At 48.5% G+C, this 17,185-nt stretch overlaps 1 long non-coding RNA gene across 1 annotated transcript in view; it reads right to left on the bottom strand.

Annotated features, from left to right (window-relative positions):
• LOC135970488 (uncharacterized) overlaps nt 1-16,894 on the bottom strand; it is a 29,763-nt gene extending 12,869 nt beyond the window's left edge. The window contains exon 1 of the long non-coding RNA XR_010586136.2: nt 16,650-16,894. This is a non-coding gene — a long non-coding RNA (uncharacterized lncRNA). The remainder of the gene's footprint in view (nt 1-16,649) is intronic.
• Nucleotides 16,895-17,185: the final 291 nt, after the last annotated feature.

Consider the following 17,185-nt stretch of genomic DNA (forward strand, 5'->3'; position numbering starts at 1 on the left):
TATAGATCAACTCATTATTACCACTCCAAAGGTTTAGTAAATCTCCAGATAATCAGGCAAACATTTTAAGAAGCTACATTAAGGTTTACGATACTCAAAATTTAAAACTACATCCATGCTTCAAAAAACCACCATTCTCATTTTAGATGGCCAAATGCATATGAGAAAGAAAGAAACGTGCTGAGCGCATTTTTTGGGTAATCTTATGGAGAAACTGCCACTTTAAAAATGGCTCTAGTTCCTGGCTCCAGATGGGTGTGGTGGGTTGCCTCACTCAATTTCAACTCCACCTGAAGCTGGGACACTAGAAATCCATTCGCAGACTCCACGGCACCAGAATTCCCACTTCTGGAAACAGCCAGGAATGCAGACGTGTAGCAGAGAATTCTTTCCTGCCCACCCTAACCGTTCTCTGTGGAAGGCAACAGTCAAAGACAAGTCCACCCCCCTAGGCACAACTGCACCACGAAGAACCATTTCAAGGTGGGAAGTGATTGATCAGTGGGAACAGGCAGTTTAGCTAATCAGTTATAAGGCAGAGAAGGGGGGTTTGAAGGCCTGTATCTGGTCTTGTCCTCGGTAAATGGTCATCCGCCAGTCAGTCTAAGCCACATGGGAAGGGGCTTCTTGCAGTAAAAGTGGGGGCGCAGTTGTGGGGAGGGGGAATGTCTTAACCATCACTGTTTTACAGGATCACAGGGCTCAGGCAATGTTCAGTATTGTCACACACCAAGGTTTTTACAGTCTGAAGAAAACTACAGTCCTAAGGTGTCTGTTCTCAAAGCCCTTAAGTTCCTCCTGCTAAGATTCCCAGAGAGTCTCCACTTCTTGCACCGAACCCCAACTTACACAGGCACCTGCGTCTTCCTCCTGCAGCAAATGCAGATAAGAAGCTGTGGCTCTGCTGCAGTAATGATGCCATGCAGCCCTAACACCACAGCAGAGCAATGGCTCTGGCCTGAATGTCCCCAAAACCTCATGCTGAAACCATCTCCAAAGAGATACATTAAGAGGTGGGGCCTTCGGGAGGTCCTGCTCTCAGGACTGGGGTTGGTGTCCTTGTTGGGAGGCCTAGAGGAGCCCTCCTGCTCCTCCACCACGTGAGTTCTGACGAGACGACCGCTGCCACGCAAGACCTGTTGAGATGCTGCTGTCTGTGAGCCACAGGCCCTGGGGCACCAGATGTGCAGGTGCCTTGACCTTGGACTGCCCTGACCTTGGACTTTCCAGCTTCCAGAGCTGTGAGCAATAAATGTCTCTTTACAAATCACCTAATCGACAGCAGCTGGACAGAGGCAGTAATGTCACAACATGAGTAATGTCACAACTTTCTCAGTGGGCCAGAGGACTCCCCATGAGCCACCACTGTAAAGCAAGAACTCCCTGGAGGATGGAAAGGGGTTCACAAGGAATTCTACCCAGCACCAGGGTGTCTGTCCTTTCTTGCAGGAAGACAGCTGAGCCATGGCAGGAAACTACAGGGTGGGTGGGGCTGGACAGTAATGTGTCACCTGCTCATCTAAGCCTCAGTCTCCTGCCTCCCATCACGACAGTGGGGGTAACACCCCCCTCACCTGAGCTGTTGGGGGAGGTAAGAGTGCTGGGTGATTAACAATTGTTAGTTCCACAGAAATAAGGCAAAGAATCTGCCCCATGACTTATAAAACCAAATCAGCCCAGGAATTCCACATCACTACTAATTTGCATGGGAAAATACCAGATTCTCCTAAGTTCTGGCATGCCATTTGTATTAATAAAGTTTGCAGAGTTTTCACATACTAAGTATATAAAACAGGAAAATAAATCATGCAATTTGGAGGCTGAAGCAGGAGAATCACTTGAGCACAGGCGGCAGAGGTTGCAGTGAGCCGAGGCCTCGCCACTGTACTCCAGTCTGGGTGACAGAACGAGACTCCATCTCAAAAAATTAAAAAAAAAAAAAGATTTTGCTGCTTCATACTAGTAAAGTGGGCAGACTCTACATGCCAACGCTTATTCAAAGGTCGCCTAACACTGACTCAGGAACTCTGGCCCTCATGTGCTTGGAGTTTTAATCCTAACAGTGTTAAAGACCACTCCCCCAGGAGCTCTGAACAAGTACTCCAGGTATACGCTGAACAAGACCACACACTCTGACCAAAATCTAACTTCCCAGACCCAAACTACAGAACCACAGAAGACACTGCTTCTGTCCAACTTTGTGTTCTGCCATCGTTTGTGTCCATTATTTCCTACAAACCATCTCATTAGAATTTAGGGCACACAAAAGGCCGATACAACAGGGTTACTTTTCAAAGGTTTGGAGGTGAAGAACAGATACAATGCATTAGCTTCCTATTGCTGCTGCAACAAATTACCACAAATGCAAACCTCCTCTCAGCCCTGGAAGTCAGGAGTCCCAGGGCTGAAGTCAAGGGGTCAGTAGCTTGTATTCCTGCCTGGAGTCTCCCAATTCATAGAAGCCACCATGCAGCTTGACTCACAGCCCCACACCCCTCCTACCACTGCCCTGGCCTCAGCCCTGCACCTCCTCCGGACCCTGCCCCTGCCCCACACTCGTCCTCACCCCCACAGCCCTCTGGCCTCTATCTCGTCCTCAGGTCTCCTCCTCTGAGGCAGACCCTCGTACTGCCTTCTCAAAAGGCACATGTGAAGACACTGGACCCACCTGGACAACCCAGGGTCCTCCCCCATCTCACTGTCCGTTACACTCACATCTGAAAGCCTCTTTTGCCATGGAAACTTCATTATACTAACAATCATTTAACAAGTCCATTCTAATGATGTGAAATTTGGCATTGTTTTCCTCCTAATGAACAGATCAGTCACCCATGTAACCTATAAATATTTGACTATTAAATATACAATACTGTAGGAGACAGAGATGAGGAAGACGGTTCCTCCCTGAAAGACGACTGGACCCTAGACGGAGGGATAAACATTCTGAACAGAATCAACATAACTCAACATTTGAGTCGGAGAGGTCAAGCAATAAGACGTTCAAAAAAGCAACCAGAAAGTATGTACTGTGCCTGTAGTTCACATCTGCCCCTGGCGTCATGAGCACGAGCATGCGGAAACGCACACAGGGCCCAAGTTTAAGATCAAATATAAGGAGCTTTCCACTGTAGTATTTAACTAGATCTTATTACAAAATAGCCTCCTGATTGCAGTTTTTATCCAAAAAGTTCTCTGTAATTAAGGAAATTAATTTTCCCCTAAAAGGCAGTTCTCTAGCTATCATTCTATATAAACTAAATGGGCATATTAAAGAAAAAAGACAAATGTTTGACTTCGGGGATTTGCCTACGACTTGGATAAGCATGATTTTCTTCTGGCCAAGCAGGGAGCAGCTGGACCAGACTGGAGGGAAGGAAGAACAAATTTCCACTCTGACCTCAGTTGGGCACCAGAGTCTTCCCTGTCAGAATGTGGGTGTGGTGCTTCCCACACACCAGCCTCTGACGAAACTCAGCCCAAGGGTGTGGGAAAAGGCTGTCTACTTCTGAAAAATCTACAAAGTGCAGACACATCAAAAGCTTCAGAAGACTGTAAACGGCCAAGGAGACCACTACACCCTTGGAGTTTACAGAAAATGGTCAGCATCACACTTGCCTGAGGTCCAGGGTCAGCTCCCAGCTGCCGCGACGCCGTGAACGCAGCCCTGGCTTCCCCTCTGATGCAGAGAGCTGGTCACTCTGCCAGCAGCACTCAGAGCTCAGAACATTCTAGAGGAAAGCAACGTGTTCCTTTGAAAATGAGGAACCGGGGCCGCACAACCGAAGCTCTACGACTGTCTCAACTACTGGGTTTCGGGGTAGCATTAGGAAATCGTGAGAATCCAAATCTCAATTTCATACAGATTCCAGATTCACTGCAGGTTCCAGAATTTCCTGAGACATTCTTCCAATTTATCACTCAGGATTCCCTTGCCAAAGCTAATGAAGTCTACATTCCTTAAGGAAAACCCACCATAAGCACCACCACAAATAAGATCAACTGACGCCCGCCCTTCGCACCAAACATAGAAACTGTTACTCACACAAGACTGTGCTGGAGGCAGCTCTCAGCTGAAGCCGAATCCGTGGGACTTCATTATCCCCATTTTGGATCGAGTGTGAAGACTGTCAGCGAACCAAGGCCCCAGTGTAAAGCAGAGAACAGATCCTCTGATGCCTGCCTGAACATTTCCTTCCCACCTCTGGCTTGGATATTGAACACCCTCAGAGCTACTGAGTCACCCACATTTGCAGGTCATTTATCCAGCCACCAGGATAACACAATTATGCGATAAAAATGCCTTCTCAGGGCTTTGTCATACTCAACAAAGAAGCTCAGAAGGCTAGGTAAGCGCAAGAAAGGGGGAAGCGTCCTCCAAACAGACAAAAACCAAGGAAAACCGTGCAGAGACTCGAGAGAGAGAGCAGAAACACAGCCCGCTATAGCCTTTCAGGTCCTGCTGGCCGCAGCCCTGCGTTAGGTGGCACCATTTCCACAGATGCATCCTGCTGGGCCCACTTGAAAGGTCCCGCTTGCGAGACACTCACCCCCACTTCCAGCTCCTGCAAGACCCGCTGCAGCCTCACTCCATCCTGGGGGCCGACTGTGCAAGTCTTCCCGGCGAGACCCCTCAGAGCCTACTCAGTGTCTGAGACTGGGAAGCACCAAGGATCCAGAAAGGCACAATCCCGTTCTCCTCGTGCTGCTTTCTGGGTTCCAAGTTGTCTAACGAGTCCTGCATAAACCCCGGGCTGGGGAGCCAGCCAGGGCCCAGCAGCACCCAGCTCATGCGCTCCACTCACCCCACAGAGGACCACGGAGGCCCCAGCACGCTCTGTCCGCGGGGCAAGACACCAGAAACAGCCACAGTTCAGGGTTCTGCCACCCGCCCCGCTGCCGTCATTACCTCCTGGGATCTGAATTCTCATTGGTTGGAAAGGTGATCCCACAGCTCCGCTGCCTTAATTACCTGCTGGGATCTGAAATTGCATTGGTAGGAAAGGGGATCTCATTGCTCAAGCACTCCCTGCTGCCTCCTTGCAAACAACATAAAAAATCCAAAACCCCTTGTAAAGAACGTTTACTATAACCTCAAAACAAGACACATCCCGAGACCAAGGAAGATACACACGCACATCTGACACCTGGTGGACGTCAGTGACCGACGCCACGGCTTCCGTGTGGCGTGTGAAGCAGGAGGCCTGTCACGGTGACTCAGGCTGGGGTCTGAATAGGGGTCTTCCAAGCAACTAGGCAACCAGGACGCACACCCCAAAACCCAAGTCCCCGCACTCATGTACCTGGCAGAAATGCTGCGTGGCCATCGACACCAGTTGTGAACCAAGACCGATCTGTGTCCTGTGGCCCTCACAACGTCCGTACATGCCTGGGCCCAGCACAGGCACGCAGGGAACCCTGCTCGCCTCCAGTGGGGTTCTCTCCTGCCAAGGGGGATGGCCCTGAAGTCCGTTGAGATTTCCAAAGCTCTACAAAGTCGTGCTTCCTCCTGCTTGTTCAGAAGGCCTAAAGCCCTGAAGACACCAGTGAGAATTGACCTAGCCTCTTAAGGCAGCTCAAATACCTAAACACAGGAACGCTGGACCTCTCTGCCCTCGAGAGCAGCTGATAACACACTGGGCTAAGCAGAAGGTACAGATGTCACATCCAGAAGCCAGTGGCGCTCAAGATTGCATTCCAGGAGCCGCCCATGTGAGTCCCTCCCAAGGCTTCCAAGTCCCACTTGATTGTTTTCATCGTATCTCTGTAACATCAGAGACATTATATCTCACGGTATCTATGAGATCGTCTCTACTTTTATGAGCACATATGCTCTCTGACTTACAATGGGATGAAACTGTTCCAATAAACCAACATAAGCTGAAAATATCCTAAATAGAAAGTGCATTTGACATCATAGTTTCAACTTACAACGGGTTCATCCAGAGGCAGCCCATCTTGGGCCAAACAATGCACTGAGTGTGACTAGTTCACACCATCACAAGGTTGAAAAAAAAAAATCAGAAATGTAACCATTGGGAGCCAGGGACCATCTGTATTGGGGCTCCTGTCTTCAGAGACAACAGAAACCTCTTCTTAGACAAGAATCACAATTTATAATCCTCAAAATGTTAAACTTAGTTTAACAATGTAGAGGTTCAAACAAAGCCAAAGTAGGCACACAAGGCCGTTTGTGTCATTCACTAAGACGCACGACTCTGTAATAACCCTCACCACAGCCCCTCAGGGTGGGTCGGTCCCAGAGGCGGTTGAGGCTTGTGGCTACGGACACTAACGAAACCAAAATCAGAGTACGCAGGTGCAGTCAAGTCATATGACTTCTCCACTAGCATATGCACAAATGTTCATCAGCAAATCTCATCTTCGCTTTACCTCCCTCCCATGACCTAAAAAGGAGTCCACCACACACACCCATACACACACACACCACTTCAAAAACATAATTAGTACTTGCATTCAATTCTGGGCATTCGGAATAGACCTAATGGGTGATTAAATCTCTCCTCCAACCCATTGCTTAGTCTTCTTAGAAGATGAAGGATTTTGCATAACACAAGTCAACATATAAAAGATCTGCTATAGAAACAGACTTTCAAGTGGTCCTCATTATAGTGATTCAACTAATATACAAAGGACCCAACACACAGCACAGTGTATATTAGAAGAATGATTAATTTGTTCCCCTAAAAATCCTAATATCTACACAGAAAAAATACCCAATACACATTTTATCATTCTTTACCAGTATAGTCATACAAAGGAGTATCACAAAAGCAAAAGAACACATTTGGTTTGACTCGCAGTTCTAAGTTTAATATAAAATTGCTAAAACCACCAAGACAAACATGACTATGAAATATTTAACGATCTTCACCTAAATTCAAGTCACCATTCAACCACCAATACCTCTGCTCAACTTACGGGAACTTTCCAAAAGTAAATTCTGGAATTAACAGGACAAAATTTTCTGGTGATAGAAATTAGGAAGAAATTGGTTGAAGGCGGTTCCTTGGCTGTCAAACTTTTTCTCAATAATATTTTGTAAAATAAAAGCGTCAAACAGATCTTTACATTAACTTACAATCTATCAAGCAATACTGGAGCAAGTTTTAAATATTAGCCACATTCTGTCAGGGCTAACATTAAATCAGTATCAGTCTCATGTCTTGCAGGATCCACAGATCATCTTCTTAAAACCACTTAAGGTTTCATAATTAACTCAATTAAACAATGTAAGTCATCTCCTTGATCTTTGACATGAAGGGGTAATTTTCCCCCAAAATAGTACCTCTTTCCTTGACATGATTTAATCTGTGGTTAGAGTATTTAACAGGATTTCTTTCCCTCTTAGAAAATAAAATATACACCTTTCCAATATGAAAAACTCTAACTGATAATGCCATAGCTTACCCAGGTCAAAAGCATTTTTTTTTAAGTTAAAAAAAGAACCTAACTGCATCTTTGGACCTTATGTGAGGTAGTGTCCAGGGTCACTGGGACCCCTGCTTGGCCAGTGTAGCTGGGTACCAATTAAAGACAGAAACCCGAGCATTCACTCAAAGCCCCTTCCTAGCTGTTCATCCTAGTGGAAGAAGCCATTAGTACAAACGAATGCGGCATTCTAAGGAGGGCTTTGGGGATAGGCTGCTTGAGAACATCAAAGTGGCTCACGTCCCCCGAGTATAAAGCCAGTGACTGCTCTCAGCTTCCATCCACAGTAGCCAAGGTCTGGAATCACCTGAGTGCCCGTCAACAGGGGATGAAGGGAACGTGGCCCGAACACACACAGGAACAATACTCCATCACACAGCGGAGAGCCCTATCATCCGCGGCAGCATGGATGGAGTTGGAAGACATTACGTTAAGCAAACGAGTCAAGCAACGAAACGGCGCATGTTCTCACTCATAAGCAGGAGCTGAGAGCAGATCTCGTGGAGGCCAAAAGTAGGTGGTCAACAGGGCCCAGCAGAGCCCACTCATAAGCAGGATGGGCAGAGGCTGGTAACGGGCACAAACACACAGCCCAATGGGAACACGAGACCTACTACTGATAAATCAGCAGGGGGATGGCAGTGGGTCATCTACCGTGTATTTCAAAACAGCTAGGAGAGAATAACTTAACACAACCAGCACAAGGAAAAGAAACTATTTAAAGTGAAAGACATCCCAAGTACACAGATTTCATCAATATAGGGGTGAATCGAGGTATCACATGCACTCTGAAAATATGTACATATATTATGTATCAACAGAAACAAAAACCAATGACAGAACCATTTGCGAAGCACGTGGAGGAGAAGAATGGGAAGCCTGACATGGTGTGGCTGTGTGTCCCCACCCAAATCTCATGCTGAACTCTAACCCTATGTTGGAGGTGAGCCCTGGTGGGAGGTGATTGACTCATGGGGGTGGTTTCTAATGGTTTAGCACAATCCCCCAAGTGCTGTCCTCATGATAGTTCTCCTGAGATCTGGTTGTTTGGAGGTGCATGGCACCTTCCCCTTCACTCTCTCTCCCCTTCCAGCCATGTGAAGACATGCCGGCCTCCCCTTCACCTTCCATTTTGATTGTAAGTTTCCCCAGATGTAGAAGCCTGTACAACCCACAGAACTGTATGCCGATTAAATATTTTTTCCCTTATTACCCAGCCTCAGATAGTTCTTTATAGCAGTGGAACAACAGTACAGTCCTCAGGACCAGCAATGTTTTCCTTCTACCCAGCGGCCAACAAGGTCCTACACCGTAGCTGGTTTTCCAAAGCTTTGCCAGAATGCTGAAGCTGTTTTGGGGATACTAACTTTCCCCATCTCTGGCAAACCAGATGGGGCATCCTATTTGCCTCTTACCACCTTTCTCAGAGAAACCCCACCTCTGAAACAGCCTCCACCAGGGGCCTCCTTCAGCAGCAGCAAAGCTGAGTGTTCCTTGCACTTCCCTTCTTCTGAACAAGTAAACATCTTAAGCTTGTTTTTCCATCTTCCCAGCTCATTGAAAAAAATATCTTATGCTATTTTCCTAACACACACACATGGAAGAGAAGTGCCGTGAGGGCAGGGGCTCTTGTTTTCCCGGATCTGAGCCTGGCCCTCAAACACTAGGCGAATACTAACACTATATCCAGAGGCAGAAATGCAAATATCCATATGACTTCAAATACCCTAAGGACCTAACAGGCCGAGTGGCCCATGTAACTATGGTGTGCTGGGCCATTCAACTGGTGTCCAAATCCCCGACCAAGTGAGCTCTTTAATTTCGAGACTTTTCAGACAGCTGTTTTGTTGTTGTTGTTGTTCTGTTTTGTTTTTATTAAAGGGATATGTTACAATTATAATCAAGAATATCCCAGGCCGAGTGTGGTGGCTCGTGCCTGTAATCCCAGCACTTTGGGAGGCCAAGGTGAGCGAATCACCTGAGGTCAGGAGTTCAAGACCAGCCTGGCCAACATGTTGAAACCCCGTCTCTACTAATACAAAAATGAACCGGCCATGGTGGCAGGCACTTATAATCCCAGCTACTCAGGAGGCTGAGGCAGGAGAATGGCGTGAACCAAGAGGTGAGGCTGCAGTGAGCCAAGATCGTGCCACTGCATTCCAGCCTGGGCAACACAGCAAGACTGTCTCAAAAAAATAAAAATAAACCAATACTCCCAGTTCTTCACCAATGTCAGATACATCAGTTTAAAGAAAAATATGAAAGCATGTTTTTATATTTCAGTGTTGAATTTAACCATATCTTTTAAGAAGATATGAAGATAGAAGTTCCCCAAGGATCGGGGGAGAAAAAAGCAGTTAAGAAAATTTTAAAACCTCAGGAGAAAAACAAATATGGGTTAAGACCTCAAGGCAAAACTTTTTCTTTACACTTTGATTTCAAAAGAACAGAGATGCCCAAATTATGAACTCTCCCATCTGCATTTTATATTCGTCTGTGTCCTTTGAAAGGCTGGAGATGGGATCCCAGGTTCCAAAGTGCCTGGCCATGGCTCACATCAGGCAGCATCTTTCACAGCCGTTTACTCCCCTGACTGTGCCTAGAGAGCTCTGTGGCCCAATTTACAAAAAAAAAAAAAAAAAAAAAAAAAAAAAAAAAAAGTCCTAATTTACTCACGTTCATCACTTTGAGCAGAGTCTCAAGAAATGAGACAAATATTGAGACTCCACAGAAGCAAGTACTCTCTTCCAAAAAGTCAAGTGTCATGTTCCCATGAGCCAGGCAACTTGCTTACAGAAAGCACTGGCTGACTTGCTGGTTTAATGTTAAATGCATTTAAAATGTTAAGTGATCAAACGCCCCTCCTAGTGGGTGTGCGCGTTGAGCTGGCTGCAGTAGTGATGCAGACCACGTTCTTTCCTTTGGTTTTGCTTCAAGCAGAGCACCCCACACCCAGGAAGAGGCTGAAGGATGGCATCGAGGTCTAGGACAGATTTAAGGAGAGCTGCAGGCTGACTGCCTCATCTGCAAATAGTCTCTCATTTCAGAGAAAATCACTGAACAGAGTTCATAACACGTGAATTTTTAAAATTCATATTTCTAATTTCATCCCATTAGAACTTTTGAACCTCCACCTCCCACCTAGAGAACGTCAGCTCAAGCCGATCACAGCGCAGTGCGATTTTCTATAAATAATGTGCACGCCTGCATCTGAGCTGAGATGTGAATGTCTGGAATGTGCCTGCCAGGCCCAGGAGGAACTGCAGCAAGTGTGGGGACACAAGCCGCTAAGGAATCTGATTTGGAGGGAACTGGAGGCAACTAAAACTAGGTCCACTGGTTTTTCTTGGTAAGGTTTGACCAGGCAAACTGTTATCACTGTTGCTAATTTATGGTAATTGGCATGGGGACTTAACAGTAAGTAATTAGAGCAATTACAGAATTTGCTACTCAATTACAATGGCACAGATTCCTGAGAATGGAAGAACTGTTGCCCAGGAATAGAGTTCAAGAGGTCCTCCCCATGCTCCGAGGAACATGGCATTTCCACGCACCCCTGCTTTGGTCCCTGGCCACCACCATCCTGATCTCGGCCATCTGATGGCATCAGTCCCCAAAGCTGGAAACACCTGACACCTCTTGTCACCCTCCCATCTGCCCTGCCTTCCTCCAGTCCGGGATATTCAGGGATGCCCACATACAGGACCAGGACACCAGGGTTATCCCAAACCAGTGCCTGCATTCAAAGTCCTCCACGGCAGCACAATCACCAATGGCCAATACTCCCAGAACCTTCCACCTCAAAACGGGAGCACATCTGGATTCAAGCTGACAATGCTGCATTCTCTTTGCCATGTACACATGGAGGCATGTCAGGTTCCACCTAAAGGTATCAGGTTCCACGCTGGTCAGGAGCCCAAACCTAGTCACTCTGCATGATCTCAATTCACCATCCACAGAGAAGCCTGCAGTTTTCCTCTGGTGCACGGTGTGGATGGTGGATGCATTTCCCCTGAAGACTCGGAAACAGGAGCCTGGCCAAGGAGGCCAGTCACCCCATCCCCTGCAAGGCCCGGACATGACCCTCTGCTGTCTGCACACAGTACCCAAGTCTAGCAGTGCTGGCTCTGTGGTGGGATCCATCTGGGCCTGCAGAGGACCCGGGGCACAGGAACCGTGCAGCCTGGCTGCAGCCAGAGGCCTAAGGGATCCCCACGAGGCTCTCCAGCCTAGGTGCCCTCACCACAGGCAGAGCCATGCAAGAGAGTTGCCTGCTGAACTGGAAACGCCCCAATCTGCTCAGCCAACACAGAAAGACAACAGCCACCTACAGCTGCTGAGCCCCGAAACGTGGCCACTGGGCCTGAAGGGTTGAATCTGGAATTTAATCTGTGAAGTTCTTTTCAAATGTGTTTAGCTATGTAATCAAATCTTTATTCTAATTCAATTTAAAGGAGCCTCTGGCTATGGGCTCCCTTCTCGGGCTTCACAGCTCCAGGGAGTAAGAATGGGAGAGAGAGAGGCCCAGAGCCTCTCTGCATTCTCCACGTTAACTCAACAAGTCATTATAAGGAAAGGCACTCCAGCAGGAGAGGTGTACACGGGAAGAACTGGGTTGGCCCTGACAAGCATGACCCCCATGGCATCACAGCTGCCTCAGGCAACAGGCAAAAGACAATGATGTCCACCTAGACAGGCCACCGGATGTGATGATGCACCCCCAAGCCCTAGTCCCACAGCAGCCAGAGACCACCCGCTGCTCATCCCGGGTGAAACAGGCAGAGCTACCCGAGCTATCAAAAGCAGGAAGAATTAAGGAAGCGATTCCCACGACACACGTGACACTCCTTGGAGACAGGCACAGGCTTCGCTGTGAAAGTGCAGAGGACAGTGGTGTCCCTAGGCGGGCTGCTTCTTCCAACGATCAGGAAGAAACCAGATCCATTTCCTTGTAGGAGAATCATTTGTACCGTGATTAGACAGAAGACAGAAGGTGGCTGATGTTATCAAATAATCAAGCACCTCACGGCTGCTTCTCCAAGGAAGGCCTGGAAATTTGCAGCCACCCGCGTAGGGGCCGCAGTGTTTACAATGGAGATAAGGGTGACTGAGCTCTGGCTTCCTCAGGGAAGCTAAATTTGAACTTTCACCACTGAGGAATCGGTCATTTACAGTCACTCACCCTCAATGCAGAAGAGGGCTCAAGACACTGCACCAGACTTCAACACTCAGGGTTAGGGTTAGGGTCAGGGTCAAATTCACAAGTTTTACAAGATGTATTTACTTGGCATGCCAGAAGAGATGCAGCTTCACACCCCCGACCTCCATGGTTTGCTTAGCCCCTTCACCAGTGGATCTCACCAACAGATGACACATCCACACCTCATCCATGGCAGCACAGAAAACCACTTGGAAGACAGCCACTCCCACCAAGCTTCCTGGCTTTGGTGTTTAAAATCTCCATCGTTTAAAATCTGTATCTCATACGTGAGATTACACTCCTCTGAACAAGACATTGCGACTGTCATTTCACCCAAAAGCGTTTTAGGAAATGACACGCGGTCCAGACGCCAGAGGTCGCCGGCCGCCTTACTCTAGCCTAATTCCTTTGTGCCTGTATGGAGGCTTCACAGATACAGCCCATTAATGACTGTATGAGAAGCTCAGGGCATAGACGAACTCAGTGCTGAATTTTTTCCATTTATCACCCTTTGTTTTGTCCAGAAGACAGCTGAGAAAGGCAGGGGCAGATCATCTCCTCGAGTGTAATGACTCTAGCCACTTCTCTTCACCCCAGGTCACCACTCAGTCAACACGCTTTTGAGAAACCAAAGCAATTCTGTTCCCTTCACTCTGGGTTCCAAGCACTAAATTCCTCCATTTTATCAATTAGATTATCAAGCAGCCATTTGTAATCTGGACTGCAATCTGATACGAAATTTAAAGCTAATTTAAGTTGCGGTAATAGCTCCTATTTACATTATAGGTAAGGCATGAATGAAAACTTTAATGTTCATAGGACCAACTTTGTAAACAAACCAATTATTCAAGCAATGATTGTCTTCAGTTAGATGCAAATTACTTTGCTCATAAAAGATTTTCCAGTAGGAATTTTTAAATCCATGGTCTGTCTTTTCTGAGCCTGTCTCTGCACCTTCCCCTGAGTGCACAGCAGGACTTCTCAGGGCATCCCATCAGCAGGCCCACTGAAGAGAATAAGCCCGCAGCCCCCAGCCCCCAGCCCGGGAATCAAGTCCGAGCCCCAGCAGCCCCTCGTCCAGCCGGGGCTTCCTCACCAGCACAGCACCCAGAGGTCTTCCAAGTTTAATGCCACGTGTGCGTGGAAAGTAGAGTGCTGGAAGGAACACAATAGACATTCAACAATGCAAATTCCCCCCTGGAACAGCCCAGCATCCCTCTGTACCTTCCCCAAAGTACCCATGCCAGGCAGGCGTAGAGTCCAATGGGGTGCCTAGGAATCAGCATTTAACACTATTCTGATGAATAAAAGTTTGAGAGGTCGGTCAGCGAGAGGCTGTCGTGGCCTCCACTCATTTGCAGGCTCTGAAGAGGCAGATTCAGGTAACAGGCCAGACAGGGCAGGACAAGGATGGGGAGGTGGAGGGCAAATTCCATGGACCACCAACCGCCCCGCCATCCCCACTGAGACTCCGTGATTTAAAGAGAGGCAAAGCCAGGGAGAAAAGATGCCCGCACCACACGAGCGACTGAGATTTCACCTAAAGCACGCAGCATGTGGCTGAGGGCCAAGGTTGGGCAAGCCAGGAGCACAGAACGGGGTTCACAGGCCCAGAGGTGTCTCCCACACCCACACCCCGTGCAGACCTCCCAAGCACTGCCTGTGTCTCCTGCCTGGTTTAGTTCCTCCCCCCCTTCTACTGTGTTGGTTTCTCAGCCGCCACCCACCACCACACAACCCTCTCTACAAGCTTGGTGGACTGAAAAGAGCGGGGGCGGGTAAGATCTGGGCTCTGGGGCCAACGTCCTGCCTGAGACATTAGTTCCAACCCACCTAGCTGTGATGTGAGCCCCCGAGATTTCTCAAATGTGAGATGGGAAGGTAACTGAACCCACTCACCAGGACGGCTGTGCAGACTGAGATTACATATAGCCACACCTCGGCATCCACCACACGTGGGACCCCAGTCGTGTTGCCCCTGATGGGAATCCCTCTATCTATGCCCCTTCTGCTACCAGAGCCAACTCCCAGCAGTAGCTGTGGAGGGTGCATCCTCTATTCCCACTCCACTCCCATCGCTCCACGCAGTGACCTACCACGCAGCGGCCACCAGCAAATCCGGCCCCACTGGATAACCAACCACCAGCTCCCCCTCACTTTGGGGCGTCTTCCACTTGCAGTTCCGAAGCAGGCCAAGAAACTGCCCTCAAGGGCAGTCACCTGTTCCTTAGTACATGTAATGACCTGCCACGCAGGACCACCAGCAAACCCAGCTCCACCATCCAGGCTCCTGTGGATAACCGAACCCCCACCCCCCACCTTGGAGCGTCTTCCACTTGCGGTTCTGAAGGGGGCCGAGAAACCGCTCTTAAGGGCACTCACCTGTTTCTTATTGCACTTAATGACCTGCCAAGCAGGGCCACCAGCAAACCCAGCTTCACCGTCCAGGTTCTGGTGGGTAACTGCCCCCGTCCCCCGCTTCCTCCTGGGGTGTCTGGGAGGCTCAGAAACTGCCCTCCAAGGGCACTCATCTGTTCCTTATTGCACTAATACCTCATTTACAGAAATCCACTTTGACTTTCCAGCACTGCAGTTGTGACAATTTAGCAATCCTGCTTGCAAGCTACAAGAGCTTGAGGTCACGTCCACCTCACCAGTATCCCAGAGACCCAGCACTATCCCACTGTGTTTAAAATTCCAAAATACTCCTGCAAAATGCTACTGGCATTTGCTTTGCACATAAAATGCTAAAAACCTTCAAGTGAAACAAATATCTTCAACAGTTTGATACAACGACATGTGAGTTACACATCTGCCAAGTTGTAAAGCCTCATGCATTTATAACATTTTATGTACGGTGAAATGGTTCATTAATATAAATTATGAGAATCTCTAAGAAACAGGTTTTTTCTGGCATTAGATGACCAAAGGAAAACTGGGTTCTGGCTGGCTTGCGGGCCTGTAGAGGCAGACATATCTGCTGACACCAAGCTCCTTCCCATTGATGTGGCCTCATCCCAGGCCCCTCACCCGGATGCCTGCAGGCCCCTGGAGGAGCAAGCTGACCTGTCCACATTTCTCAAATGCACAGCTGTTGCTCACACTGCAGATAGAGTTCAAGGCACGAGCAGGCCACCACGCTAAAAATACCACGCAGCGTCCACGCCAGGTGACGGTGGTTTTCACTCCATCCCAAAGCCCCAGGTATGAGTTTACAGCCATGATTACCACATGGATTTTTGGACCCTCAAGACATACTTTGTTTCCTTTTATGCAACCAAGTTAAAAGACTATCACTCAGATATAGGCTCTGAAACTGTGGAATAATTATTTGGGAACAGAGCCTCTGCCAGATCAGGGTTAGCACTTGGGACAACACCCCGTGACCTCGGTCCACACAAACCCATCCAGACCAGAAGCCTCCCACACTGTAATTTCTGTGGATTTCTGTAAACGAGGTATTACTGCAATAAGGAATAGGTGAGTGCCCTTGGAGGGCAGTTTCTGAGCCTCCCAACCACACGGCCACGTTCAGGCTGAAGCCGCACCACCTCCAGAAACACTGTCCCTCGCCGAGGTGTGCCTGGCTTCTCCCTTTTTCCAAAACTTAACAAAACCTGAAAAGGACAGGTCTGTGTAGAAAAACACAAACTACTTGCGATTCCTCTTCCCAGTTCAGGCTGTAGGAAGCTCGTCTCGGCCCTCACCGTGTTCTGACTGTGGCTTGGTTCCCATAAGAAATAAAGTCAGAATTCTAGTCCCTGTCTCCTGGGCAGTGTGGCAGGCATACATACCTTCAGTTATATGAGGAAAGGCGTGGCGAGCCCCCTTCCTTCAGTAAAACTGCACAGTTCCCAGAACCCCGATGCCATCCCCCTCACACCACTGTGAACACCTGGACAGAGCACATTTCAATGCGTGCACCTTTGTGGGCTAGTTTTCTATTTCTCCACTAAATCACCCCAAATTTAGCGCCCTAAACACTGACTTATTTTCTCACATTTCTGGAAGCTGGAGTCCAAAACAGGTCCCACCATCTAACGTCGAAGTGGCGGCAGGGCTGGCTCTGGGGAAGCGACCGTCTCCTTGCCTCCCGCAGCCTCTAGAGGCTTCCGCATCCCCTGGTCCATATGGCACCCACTGTCTTCAGGACCCACAGCGGCTCTGACGGCCCCTCAACTGGAAGACGCAGAAACATCAGGAGACCGGGATCTAGTGCTAGGGCCAAGCCTCCCCTACCCTCCCAGCTCCTCACACACTCCCGTGTGAGCTAATATAGATTCCACTTTAACTAGTGTCACCTGTGTAAGGGGTAAGTGCCCAGCTGTGAACTGGTTAACCTCGCCCACACAAACCCCGAGAATAAACTCACAGGCCATGGACCACTCCACAAGCAATAAGTGACCACCTGCTCAGGGACCTCCATGCCCCAGCAGAGCCCTCCGGTACCTCCTTGTGAGCTCAGACTGGCGGCAGGGGTCTGCAGCGCCACAGGGCCCTGGATAAAAAAGACAGCTCCCATGTCGGGAGGCACCC

The sequence above is a fragment of the Macaca fascicularis genome, chromosome 4, assembly GCF_037993035.2.
Source record: "Macaca fascicularis isolate 582-1 chromosome 4, T2T-MFA8v1.1".
In the NCBI taxonomy this organism is placed as follows: Eukaryota; Metazoa; Chordata; class Mammalia; order Primates; family Cercopithecidae; genus Macaca; species Macaca fascicularis.